Genomic DNA, 14,190 nt, shown 5'->3' on the forward strand with positions numbered 1-14,190 from the left:
ATGTTAATGCATGTCAACAAAAATTATATCATTGGATTCGTATTTCAACATAGTTTTCAATGATATAATTTTTGGTAACATGCATGAACGTTTTGTTAGTTCAATCTACAGTCAAAATTTGACACAATATACAATGGGGACCAATAAACCAGGACGGAGGTAGTAAATGAATTGCCATTATTTGTTTTTACTTTATGCTTTACAATGCACAATCCCATGAATCTTAACCTTTTTATAAAACTAATTGATTTTGAATGAGATTAACTATAAGAACTAAATGAACATCTAGATCATGCATATATGACTCAAAGCTTTACATGCTATAGTGTGTATTTATTCCTAATTTGGTTTCCAAATCTCATGCGTTCAATGCATGTGTACCTTACTAGTTTTGAGTAGAGTAGCAAATTTCACGCGGACGCGGGTATATCAAAATGCAGGGCCCATGCATCATTGCCTTTCGGTCGAACCTACATCCACAATGTTTTGTACGTATATCTCCACTGGTCCCCGAACCCAAAATGTTGCCTCGTTCCCGTAAAACCAAGCGGCCCACACATATTAAGGCATCGACTCGAACTCAATCCCTCTCCCTTCTACTATGATGTGGCCCCGCATGCAGTAGTACTCCTACAAACCCTACCGCCGCACGCATCATCGGTTTTCTTCAAGAGGACAAGGGAGAAGCGGATTTGTAGTGGAGGCGCTTTCAAAAAAATGGATTTGTAGTGGAGGCCCCTACCCTAGGGTTCCCTAGGTAGCTGCCGCACACATCATTGGTTTTATCTTTTCTTTATGCTCTTGCACCCTAGAGTGAAATGATGGTTACTTCGTCAGTCCAGCTTAATGCGGGAAAGGTGGGGCTTTGTGATTTGACCCCTCATCGCTCATTTACTACTACTGCGGCGCTACGACCGGGGTGCCTCCAAGTCCAACTGCTACTCCGAACTGTAATTGGGTGCTTCGCACGTGGAACAAGACGGTGGATGAGCCACATGTCGGCCAAAGGGGTCCTGTTAAGTGTGTCACCATTTCGTGTGCGGACTAACCCTGCTTGAGTTGCTACGCCAACACGACAGGAGCAGCCTACCACTTGGTTTTGCTCCTTCGTGAATCCCGACTATATTGATCTAAAAAGATACATACTCTACTACCCTCTCCGTCTCGGTTTATTGGGCGCGCAGATAGTTCTCGGTCATCCATTTGACTAACTACATATGAGTTACTATGTCACAAAAAGTATATCATTGGATTCTTAAGCGGATGTAGTTTCTAAACATATACTGTTCATCACATATATAGCCAGTTAAATTCTCAACCTAGAACAACGTGCATGCCCTGTAAACCGATACGGAGGAAGTAGTAAAAATGAGGTGATTTTACCAAGCGATGGGCGGGGGAGCATGGCCTGTCATGCGGTCCCACGTGTCATGATGTACCAAGGCAATGCGCGTGTCCCTCTTGAGGCAGAACAGTGGCAGAAGCAATACTACGTGGTTTTCTTGAAGGAGAGGATGGCGAAGCGAAGTGTGAAATAATGGTTGCTTCATCCATCTGGGAAGGTGCGGCATTGTGATTTGATGTCTCATTGCTCATTACTACTACTGGGCGGTACGACTGGGGTGCGTCCCCCCTACTATTCTGCACTGTTATTTGGTGCATGACACGTCGACCCGGTTGCTATATGTCCCACATGTCGGCGAGAGGAAGTACAGAATTCATGAAAGCGAGCGTCGACGGAGGAGTACAAGACATGGCTTGGTTTTTGCTGCTTCACGCGATCCATTACTACAAACCCGGACTAAAAAAAGGCGAGGGCGGGTCTTTTCCCACATGGCAGGCAGGGGACTTTGGCATACTATGTTCGAGGCAACGAGGCAGGAAGGGAAACAAGCAAATAAAGGTTGAGCGACTTAGTTTTGGGAGAATCTGATTTTACGGAGTACGTACCCACTATGGAGGTAGTATACTACTAACTACTCTCTCCTTTCCAGTTTATAGGGCTCGTCTAAAAAAATTCGTTTTTCCATTTTATAAGTCTCAATTCTACTACTAGTAGTAGTAATACCATCACATGTTGGATTTCGAGGTGCGTTAAATCACCCGATGCAAGCATTATCAAGAGAAAACTCACCAATGCATGTAGAAGTTCATGGAAATTTAGTGGTCATGCATGCATTCGTTCTAATTAATGCCTCGGTAAACATAACTTCTTGAGAAAAACGAGCGTACATTACTTGTGCAAACTACGAAATTAATTCCACCACTCACCGTCTACCTTGGTTGGAGAGATTTTGAAACTGAGCCATAAACTGGAAAGGAGGGAGTAGTAACATAGCCTAGGGTAGCTTGCTGCACCAGGGACTCCAAGGAAATTTCTGTAGTAGTACTACTCCTATATACCACTGTACTATTCCTACTGCTACTAAAAGACATATATTCCAAACAATATGATAATCTCTCTAACCAAGGTAGGGACGAGGAGTAAACGGAGGGAGTAGTAAAATTTTCTCCTCGTCCTGCGAGCCACCGCGCGCGTGGGCGAGGGAGCGGGTGTAAGGCGTAGTACTACTATAGTAAGCAAGCTTCACCTCGTCCTGCGAGCCACCGCGCCCGTGGGCGGGGGAGATGGCATAGTAAGCAAGCTTCTCCTCGTTCTGCGAGTTGACGGGACACATCAAAAGTAATACGTACAAAGCATCTCAAGTGTATAGAACCTTGCCTCTAAGGTAGGCCCCACATAGTTTGCCTCTTTTTTAACATAACGCGTCAAGTTGCAATTTGTTTGTTCACCCGTGGTAGACGATCCTCCATCAATTGGACAACCAGTACACGTGTCAAATTACCACATGGGCTGCCTTTTCATACAAAAATGAGCTCCGCCGTGTACCCGTGCGGGTGTGGTTGGGAAAGAGGCGGGAGTAGGTGCGCCGTGCATGCACCTCTTCTCTTCGTGCACGTCCCCCACCTACGTGGGTGTGTGTGAGAGAGATACAAACCTAGACATAATGCTCCTTCCATCCCCATGCCTCCGCCCAGTCCGACCACCAGTCACCACCACACCCCACTCCTCCTCACCTTATCTCTCATCTTTCTCGAGTTATCATTTTTTTGATGAAATTCTCGAGATACCATTTTTCTGATAAAATTCTCGAGATATCATTAGTTTTTACACATGGGATTACTCCTGCATGGGTCAATCACAATAGGTGTTTTGTAAAACAAAATGCATCTTGATGTTCCGTGCAATGCACGGGCATCTTGCTAGTCCATGAAAGCAACACATGGCAAAATTTCACGGCGAATAAGGGATTTGAATCTGCTGGGAGGGGCTGTTTGGATCTTGCCGGGGTAGCCAAAATATTGACGACCCTTTTGTCCACCGGTGCCTTTGCCATTGATGAACGAGGAATGGCTCGGGTGCTCATGCATCCTCCAGCGCGCACGTTGGAGACGAGCTCGCACGAGCTGTGCTTTTTTTGTCCCACCACGCCGCCCGAGCCGGCCGCAGACCGACTGGCGACCCGCATATTACGCCATCCAATTGTAGCCGCACACATTCTGACAGCAACTCAACCAACCGGACGAAATTCATGCAAATACTCTCATAAACAATGATGGAATTCATATAAAATACCGGATTTTCATTCAAAGATGTCGGATATCATTACATTCAAATGAACTAAGCGGTGCTAGTTCTGGACAGCACGGGTATATAATACCTGGCCTAAATGGTCGCCCGCCGATTCATTTGTGTTCCTCATGTCCGGCAGCACGATCACCGGACTGCCGGGACCCCTGGAGGTATATGCTTCAGCGCAAAGGACGGCTCGCTTCCCCACTGCCAAACTGATATGGTTGGCTGATGAGGGGACCCCGACTCATAAGTCGTGATCACCGAATGCACGTGTACAGTGATCCCAGAGATCAATGCTCACTTAACAGACAGAAGCTGAATAACAAGAGTCTTACATCCATACATACCGCCTTACATAAATTATGACCATTATGGCCGAGTCATGAGAATCACATCGCAAAGGAATCTTCGTCAATAACTTGGACCCATGCCATCTGCCTTAACCCTACATGCATTCTGACTGGGAAGCGCCCTAGCTCGCATGATCGTCACCAAAGAACTCTTCATCAGTTACCTGTTCTTCCAAGCCTGGCCAAGTAAATAGCCAGGGACAAGCCAGTGAGTACGTTTGAATGTACTCGCAAGCAACCCAAGAGTGATAACAGAATAAATTTTCAAGGCTCTACTGCTAGATTAGCATTTTTGCGAAAAGCTGGTTTTTCTCATGCAAGTATGATCAACATTTATCAAGGACATGAATGCATCTGCAACAAGTAAGGAAGTTATAGACATCAACATCGAGGAAGAGTTATGAACAACTCATGTTCAAGCTCATCGTGACTTCCTCATGAATCACGTCAACAGATTTATCAAACCATGTTGTTTGTTAGGAACAAATGGACATAGTCTAACCAGCACCACCCAACTGTCCTTGACCGTGGACACGGCTATTCGAATAGTTTGACACTCTGCAGAGGTTGCACACTTTACCCACAAAATCCGTGAAGCCTTCATGTCATCCACGACCTGCGGTACCGCAAGTACCCGGGGTAAGCACCCGATCACTACCTTTCCCTAGCCGCGACTAACAAGGAGTCCACTCGATTGGTAGCAGCCCCCGTGCCAAACATTGTCACACAATAAATTCTTTTTGTGGAGCCACACTCCCATATTCATCACATATCACAAGCACGGGGTACCAACGGTGTGTACGGTGCCCTGTGAAAATAGTCATGGCCGCCCTACCTGGCATGACCCAGTCCCGAGAGTGACCACGCCACTCCCGTCACTAGTAATGAGGGCATCCAGGTTAGCACGAACAAGGTAATCAATAATGCCCTTTCCCATATAAGGGTAGAGTGGTTGCGCATGTTTGGCTGGGACGGTTAACAAGTCTTAAATCAAATCCATTTCTGTAAACAACACATATTCGCTTGCTTCGGTGCACCACTTCTTCATCAAGTGGTGACCTAGTTCAACATTACCCACGAGCATTAGGGGCACCCGATGGGGTTTTCAAAGGATTGTAACCAAGAAATGACCCTGTCATAGATGCAACATCATGCGTCAATATTAAGTATTTTTCATCGCATCTCTAGCACAGGGTAGAGCTACGAACATGCAAGTACCAACAGGCATGCATCAATGCAACGATTATATCAAGCTCATAATCAACAATGTCATCATGCATACAGAAAATTTATCGATGAACAAGAGAGGTGTATCATGGTCAAAGGGCTATTTGCCTAGTTCATCAGAGCCTAGAAATCTTCTTGTCCTTCTCCAAATACTCCGTCTACTTCGCCAACTAACATTGGAAACAATCACAATAAGCAATACAACAAAGCAAAAATAAAAGTGCTCTAAAAATAGGAGTTGGACTTTTGTAGGATAGCTCTGGTCATATGTGGAATGACCAAAGTGGTTTCATTGGAACTGGATCAATGGATTCCTTTGAACATTACAATAGGATGGAATCAAGAGATTAATGGATTTGCAAGAAGTGTACAGAAACATTATTTTGAAAAATGTGCAAAGGCACCCATTTAGGCATGATTGCAGAAGCATTTAGGAGTTGGTTTCACTGGATTTGGAGTTCAAATGATTTTCCCATGAATTTGCAAAGTTGACAAATATGAAGAAATGGCTCATTATTTTGTGTGGCACAGAAAGTATTAATAAAAATGTTCATAACCTAAGTTATGAACTTATAGGTATTCGGAAATTTGAATCATGGCATTTAGATCAAATATGAGCTCTCTGTGATTTTCTAAAGTTCATCACAGAAATGGAAAATGGGGTTTCATTGAACTTGTGTGAAGAAAGGTGTTCTGGAAAAATGTGCATGTTGTACCAATAGGTAGAGAACGATTTATGGAGTCACTAGGAATTTGAATTACAAGATTTGGAGTTCATTTGAATATTTGGGAGATTTTACAAGCTATCTGGAAAAGAAAAAGAAAAGCAAAAGGGCTTTACCCTTATCCAGCGCACCGGGCGGAACATAGAGCACTGGGCCGGCCCAGCTGCTCGGCCGCGCAGGCGACAGGGGTGACGTCGAAGGCGTATTCATATTAGTACGTCTTCGTGCGGGGAAAGCGAATCCGGCCGAAGCCGTCTCCACTTAAACGTACGGGGCCGGCCCGCCGGGTCGCTGACGAGCGGGGCCCGGCGCTCAGGCCGTCTCCTACCTCCCGCTCGAATAAAGCAGAGGCAGGGGAGACGAGGCCGAGCGGTGACGGCGCTCTCTCCGGCGGCACCGGCCACCTCCGACGACGCCCAGCACGCCGACAGATTCAGGAGAGCATGCCGCAACCGCCGAGGTGCGCCACGACGGCTGGGGTGGCCGGATGCGAGCGGTGCATCGCCCGCGGTGGACGGAGGCAACGGTGAGGTTTTGGCATGGCACCGCAGCCGCGGAGAGGACGAAATGGAGAGGGGTGATATGCATGATGGTGGTGGCGATGTTCTGAGGCCATGAGGTGGAGAGGAGGGTCTCGGGGTGGCACGAATTTGGGCAGAGTCCGGCGGCTCGGTTCCGGCCATGGAGGTGGTTGGAGGGCACGGGAGGAGGAATGGGTTGGCCTGGGTGGTGTACGGGAGAGAGAGGGAGCAAATGGAGCAGCGAGGAGGGCCTGGGACGGCCTTAAGTAGCCGACCCGCAGCTCACCGTGGTCGCGGCGCACGGGTGGCTGCGGCAATGGCTCGGGCGGCCAGGACAGAGAGTGAGGGGTTGTCTACGGTGCTCGTGGGGTGGAGTAGGGCGCCAGGAAGAGAGAGGGAGCGGGGCAAGCTCCGGGTGGAGCCACGAGCTCGCACAGCATTGGCAGGCTCGGGCGGCTCTGGGCACGCGTGGCACGGGCAGGACAGAGTGGGAAATGAGGGGCCAGCATGGTGGTGTGTTGCGGACGTCGAGGCACCTCGACTGGCGCAAGGGGGAGGCTCGAGGTGGTCGGGGGATGCGGCATCAATGGTCAAGTGCCCTGCCAGGCGCTCCAGAGCGTGCCTTTGGCTGGCATCCGTGCCTTTCCCGCGCCCTCGCGCGGCCACTTGTGTCTGGAGGCTGCAGGAGGGAGTAAACAATGGGAAAGTGGCATTGGATGACTTGTGTGCTTTCTGGTAGAGAGTGGAGGTGGAGAGAGAGGGGAAATGATGTTGTCCAGAGAGGAAAAATGGGTCTCTGCCCCCCTTAATCATTTCTCCTTGGGCAGCAAAGCATGCAAGAGGTAGAGGAGGACCAGATGAGGCTGGGGGAAAAGTTTCAGCTCATGGAGATTAGTGCAAGGGGTTGAAACTTGCATTTTGAAATTCTGCCAGAAGATGTTTGATGGTGGTTTGGGCAAGCAAATGTATTCTTCTTGCCATGGTATTTAACAGGAGTGAGTGGCATCACATAATAGTAGTGACCACCAATTTTGAGGTCAAATGGAGAAGGTGGCCAATGCAACTTTTGTAAACCCTATAAATGGGCAGAAATAGTTTTGGCTAGATTTTATCATGCTATCTTGTTCTCCTTGATGCACCACTTGATTTAGTGTTACCACTTGGCGATTTCAGCATGCTCACAAAAATTGGGGTCAAAATGAGACAATTTACAATGTAGAGTTGTTCAAATTTGGTTCTGGACAGAAAGGGTTTTGGGGCACTTTGATCAAGATATGCTATTCTCCAACTTGTTCCACTTGGCCTAGGTGAATGATTAGGCCATCTGAGCATGTGTACAAATTTTGAGATCATTTGTATATGTTTGGCAGTGCAAAGTTGTTCAAACTTGGAAAAGGACAGAAATGGTTTTGAGAGGGTTTGGTGGTGCTATGTTGTTCCCCATGACATGAGACTATGTAGGATACTCAAGTAGGTCATTTTTGACATGGTAGAATTTTCTGGGATTTAATGGATAATATTTCCTGTGTAAATATTTAAAAAGCTTGAAATGTCCAGGAAGGGTTTTTGAGGGATTTGACCAATATTTTGGTCATGACCATGTGTTGAAACTCATATATATGAACAATATATGTCCACTGAGTCTGCCTAAATTTTCTCAAATATTTTTGAAACATTAAAATAAATTTAACCTATTAAAGACCATTTCTGGCCATAAGAAAAAGCCTTTAAATAAAATAGTAAAATAGCTTTTAAAATAATATTTTTGTGGTTTCTGGGAGTCCTATATCTAATAGGAATCAAATAAAGTTTTTGAAAGATTTTTCACACCCTTAATTAAGTACTTGTAGTTCAAGTCTCAACTCAGGGGTTTTTGGAAAACCTAATTTAGAAAATACCTTTTTGCCAAAAAAATTTGTAAGAAAATACTATTCTGTCCTATACACATGGCATGATCATTGGGCAAAGTTCTGAATCAATAAGGAGTATATGAGTTGGAGGATTTATTTGATTTTTAGAGCACTTGCAAACAACAAACAAAATCCAATTAAAGCAAGGACCAAATCACTCAAAAGTTTTTTTTGTCAAACTACATTTTATCATGATTTATTAGCTTACGTGTTGTGGCATTAAAATCAGGGTGTGACAGCTGATGCCCAAGATGATGGTGGAAGGGGGCTTCTCCGCTTCCGTGGAGCCCATGCGGGGTCGACGAAGGTCCTCGCAACAAAAGGATCCGGCAAGACACCTGTTGTGTACGCTGGCGTCGCCTCCGCGGTGGCCTTCATGGGATCCAAGCGGCGGCGGCCTCCCATGTTCTACTTCTCCTCGATGATAGCGGCGGACGCGGAGGCGCTAGCCACCGACTCGTCGCTCTCCGCGCACCCGGCTTCTGTCTCTGCTTGCATGGCGCGGCCGCCGTCATGGGAGTCTCGGCCATAGAAACGGGAGACGTGGTCGCAGACACGGGAGGCGCGGTACGAGGCAGCGGCGTGGACGGCAGCGACAACGCCCGTCCACTGCTCCTCGTCGAGCTGGCCTGGAGCGGCGAGTTATTGAACCGCGCCCCGGCTTGGGGCGCCAACTGGCTCCGTCGGGCGAGGGGAGGGAGGTGGATCAGCGAGTTGCATAGCTCGTATCCAGCGGGCTCGGCGGGCGACCCAGCCGTCTTGGATGCGGGATAACTACTCTTCGTAAGCCATTGTAAGAGTGGACAAAATGGTGAAGCAGGAGATAGGGGAGCGGCGGACATGTGTGATTCTTGGCTGGCGTTTGGCCTCGTTTAAATAGGAGATTAAATAGACGGCGGACAGGAGGAGCTCGGCCGGTGTTGCGTTAATGCCGGCCCGGTCATGAACGGACGTGTGTCCAGAGTGGGTTTCTCGGCTTCCACACGGGTTTCATGGAGGCATTTGAATGCGGCCAGGAGGCGTGTTCAGCCGGGCGTGCACCGAGTGGTGCCCTCGACTCTGACGTACGACACCGCGCCTTTCTTCCACTGACGTGTGGGCTCTTTGGGTACATGGCCTGCATGTCAGTGACCCAACGCAGGCATCGCATGGTAGAGGAACTTTTGGTGGGCCAGGGCGGTCAGAAGTGGGCATTTCATTAACTGATGATTGTTCATTGAGTGTGACATCATCTATTTCATCTAGATAAGCCTACTATATAATGTAAGAGAATATTAAAATTTTCATATATACGTTGATAGCCCATTCGATACGTTGTGATACATAAAGACCGATGCAAACATCAATGTTCTACTTATCACAGATAAGATTGATTAATACCCGTAACAATCCATGTCCTTAACAAAGCGTGCATGCACGTATAGCTTGAACGTGTGTCTTACGTCGTGTGCTGTGTGCATGCAGGCGTGCGAGTGTTGCATTCGTGCATGTGTACGTTTCAGTGTTACATGCATGTGTGCGTACGTACGTGTGTTCGTGAGTGCATGTGTACGTGTCAGTGTTGCACGCCTGCATGCGCGCGTGTGTTCGTTATGTGTATGTGTCAGTGTTGCACGCCTGCATGCGTGCGTGTGTTCGTGCGAGTGTTGCGTGCGTGCATGTGTACGTGTGGGGTGAGGCTACATGTAAGTCGACTGACTTTTTCATCTCTGGTTTGTACATTTTCTAGCCGTTGGATACGAAATCAAGGGCCTGCAGTTTATCTTCAACCTGCACCCCCCCCGAGCCGCCAGCCACCACTGCCCGAACCGCCCGTGGCCGGCCTGCGCGGCCACGCCGCCCCACCTGCCCCGAAACCACTCCCCACCACTGGTCCACTGCCGCCCCGGCCATCCCTCTAGCCCCCCCCCCCCGCGCTGAGCTTTTTCTCCGACGACCCCCACGCCACCGCCCAATCACCGCGCCTCCCACTGCCGGCGACTGCCAACCAGAGGTCTCACGACTTCGAATCCCCATCGACCACTAATTTATTACCATTTATGTCCTTCATATACGCGCTAACAGGTGGGCCCTATGGTAATGTGCGTTGCTGAATGTGGACCGTTTGACTGGTGAATTGATCGTGTCATGAACAAATTACGGAGCTGTATGGTGAGCCAATGACCGTATGATCACCCTAAAATGTATTTTATTAACACAGTACAGACTCAAACTACCATTTCTTTCTTTCATATACGCGCTGATAGGTGGGCCCCACGGTTACGTGCCCCGATGGTGCAACACTAGTTGCACCACGTGGAACGTCTAACTGGTCAATTGATTGTGTCATCAACAAAATACGGAGTTGTACGGGTGAGACAGTGACCGTATAATCACGACATGTATTTTTTAACACGGTATAGATGCAAGCGCTCATATATACGCGCAAGCACTCACCGCTATAAGCGCACACACGCAGACCCTACCCCTATGAGCACCTTCGAGATAGTGAGCCAGCATATGATCTTGAGATTTTACGAAGTCACCATAGGTGTGCCTCGTAGTCGAGTGGAACGTCTCCTCCCACTGAACACACATCACCGGAAAAATACTAAAATTAACCCAGGATAAATGCGAGCACTAGGACTTTAACACTCGTGGGCTCGAGAAACCACTGTCCTCCTAACCATCCAACCACAGGTTGGTTAGCACCACAAAATGTATGTGTTGATCATGATGAGCTTATTCTGAAGTCCAGTGCCATATCATGCTTTCGCTTCAAATACAATGACCATAAGTGTCATCAACAAAATACGGAGCACGCATCAAATACAATGTCCGTCAGTGTCATCAACAAAATACGAAGACGTATCGTGAGCTAGATACCGTATGATCACCGCGAGAATGTATACGGTGACCGTAATGAGCATATTCTGAAGTCCAGCGACCGTATAGTGCTTTCGCTCGAAATACAGTGACCGTCACGCGTGAATGTGTCATGGGCATGCATACTTTTAGAGGTCCGAGAGGTAGTTTGTGTGCGTACGTGAAAGTGGTGTAGAAAGAGGGGGTGTCCGGTGGAGACAAGGAGAGATATGCCCTTCGTTTCTCTTTCCCATGACTAATATTTTAGGAGAAAATATAAAGATTCACAATGCAGAACAAATTTTTTGGATGCACCATGCAATTAACTTTCATGTATACATTGTACTATTGTATATGATTATTTTGTTAGTGGCCGATTGCGTGTGTGGTGTGGTGGGCACATCATTTCTAGTTGGGGTGGGCACATCATTTCTAGTTGTGGTGGGTCAACATGAGTACTCGTGGGTCGGTTCCATCCTGCGCCACATAGGTTGGACCGAGACGCATTATATGAAGACCAATGTGGAGGACTCGGCGTACAACACAAAGCTACCAGAGTCGTGGAGGACACTACTAGGAAAATGCTTATACACAGTAGCATAGCAGTAGAGCTGGAAAATAGTAAACGCTGCTGCTATTTAGCAGTAGCGCTTTTCCTGGAAAGCGCTACTAGTAACTCCATAGTAGTAGCGCTGTGAAGCAGAAACGCGCTACTACTATGTGGGACCAGACGAGGCCACCGACGGTCGCTGTAGTTGTAGCGTTGTACAAAAAAAGCGCTACTACTAACAGTTTAGTAGTAGCGCTCGGTTTAAATGCGCCGCTACTGCTAGTGGGCCCCACTTAGTAGTAGCGCTTTTCCTGGGGAGCGCTACTACTAAGTCCAATAGCAGCAGCGCTTTTTGCAAAGCAGCGCTACTGCTAGTTGTGGCTGGTGCCACCTTTTCCACCCCCTCCCCCTCCTCTCCCCCACTTTGCCCTCTCTCCCCTCCTTTTCCCTCTCCCCTCTCCACCCTCCACCATTGTTGCTCTTCTTCTCTCTTCCTCCTACCTCTCTTCTCTCCTCATTAATGGCACCCTCCTCCATAAATGGCCTCTGTCTTTCTCCTACACCTCTCTTCTCTCCCCCATTAATGCCCCCATCCACCATAACCCCTCTCCATTAGGTAGCTAGCTAGATTCACCTCTCCTCCCCAACAACTAGATCTAGCTAGCTATTTAGCCAACCACACGTGCTCTCTCGATCGTTCTCTCTCATCATCTAATTAACTGCGTGCTCTCGGTCTCTCTCGGGAGATATATATAGGTGAGTAAAAAGTTGTTCATTTCAAGAATGGGAATATGTGTGTGAATGAGAATATGTGTGTTTGGGATATAAATATGGAGAGATTTGTGCTAGTGACATGCCCTCGGGTTGCTTATGTTTTGCCGAAATGTCGATTTATTTCCGTTTCGGTGAATTTCGAGCAAACTCATATGTCCTATTTTTAGGCAAGGTCATGCCAAAATTATATATATATGACTTTGAAGCATGCATTATTTATTTCATAACCCTTTTGCTTGTTATACAGTGCAGTCGGTCATGAAGGTGAGTGGATAGAAGGTGGAGCGGTACATGCAATCCGCGGTGATGGACATGTATGCAGATAATCGGACTAGGATTAGTTGTCCGTGTGCAAGATGCAAGGAAGGAGTCCTTTTGGACCCTTTTGATTGTGGCACATTGAAGGCGCACCTGCTGATGAATGGTTTCATGGATGGCTATACTCAGTGGATAAGTGAAGAAGATGATGATGATTAGGATGTCCACATGGGAGGGAATGATGACATGGGGCTAGACGAATAGATGATCGATCGACAAGAAGACGATGGCGCCGGACATGTTGGCGGGGAAGAGTCCAGAAATGACGACGGCGGGGGAGAAGATTCCGGACACGGCGAAGAAGAGTCCGGACATGGCGGAGAAGAGGCGGCCGTCACGCCGCAGTCTTCGATGGTACTAAGTGCAGTCGTGCAGGACCCTCATGTTCAAGACCTCCTTCGCAGGAGTATGACTAGTGAGAGAGCTGCTTCTAGAGAGGAGGCCAAGCTGGCGCAACTTGAAGTAGACTCGAGGACTCCATTTTATGACGATTGCGATCCCGAGGTGACCCGCTTGAGTTTCACGCTAGAACTTCTAAAGACGAAGGCCAAAAACAAATGGACAGACAAAATCCTCGATGAGCATTTGAAGTTTCTACATAATAAAGTTCTTCCCACTGGGAACCTGTGTCCTACTAGTGTCGAAGAGGCCAAGAAAATTGTTTGCCCTTTGATTTGCCGCACATTAGGTAGCACGCATGCATCAACGATTGCATCATTTATCGGGGGCAGCACGTGGAAAAAACCAGCTGTCCAGTGCGCAATGCTTCTTGATACAAGAAGGCAGGAAATAAAGCTCCTCAGAAAGTTGTATGGTACTTTCCGATCACTCCCCGTCTGTAGCTGTATTTCATAGATCCTAAGGAAGCAAAGCTCATGCGCTGGCACGTGGAGAGGAAGAAGCCCAACGATGGAGATGATCTGTGGCTGAGACACCTCGTAGATGGTAGTGAGTGGAGAGCATTCAACGCCGTATATGGATTTGCTGCAAAAGATCCAAGGAACATCGCTTGGTGCGAGTACCGATGGCATGAATCCGTTTGGAAACCAGAACACCAACCATAGCACATGGCCCGTGTTTGTATGGATATACAACCTCCCCCATGGAAGTGCATGAAGACAAAGTACATACACATGAGCATGCTGATTCAAGGGCCAAAACAACCGGGAAATAGTATTAACCTGTATATGGGGCTTCTGCAAGAGGAGCTAGACACGTTATGGAAAACACCGGCATGGACATGGGATGCCAGCAAAGGAGAATATTTCCATATGAGAGCCGCGCTGATGACGATGGTGCACGACTATCTCGGTTACGGGTACACCTCAGGCCAG

This window comes from Aegilops tauschii, chromosome 3 (assembly GCF_002575655.3).
Source record: "Aegilops tauschii subsp. strangulata cultivar AL8/78 chromosome 3, Aet v6.0, whole genome shotgun sequence".
Taxonomy (NCBI): Eukaryota; Viridiplantae; Streptophyta; class Magnoliopsida; order Poales; family Poaceae; genus Aegilops; species Aegilops tauschii.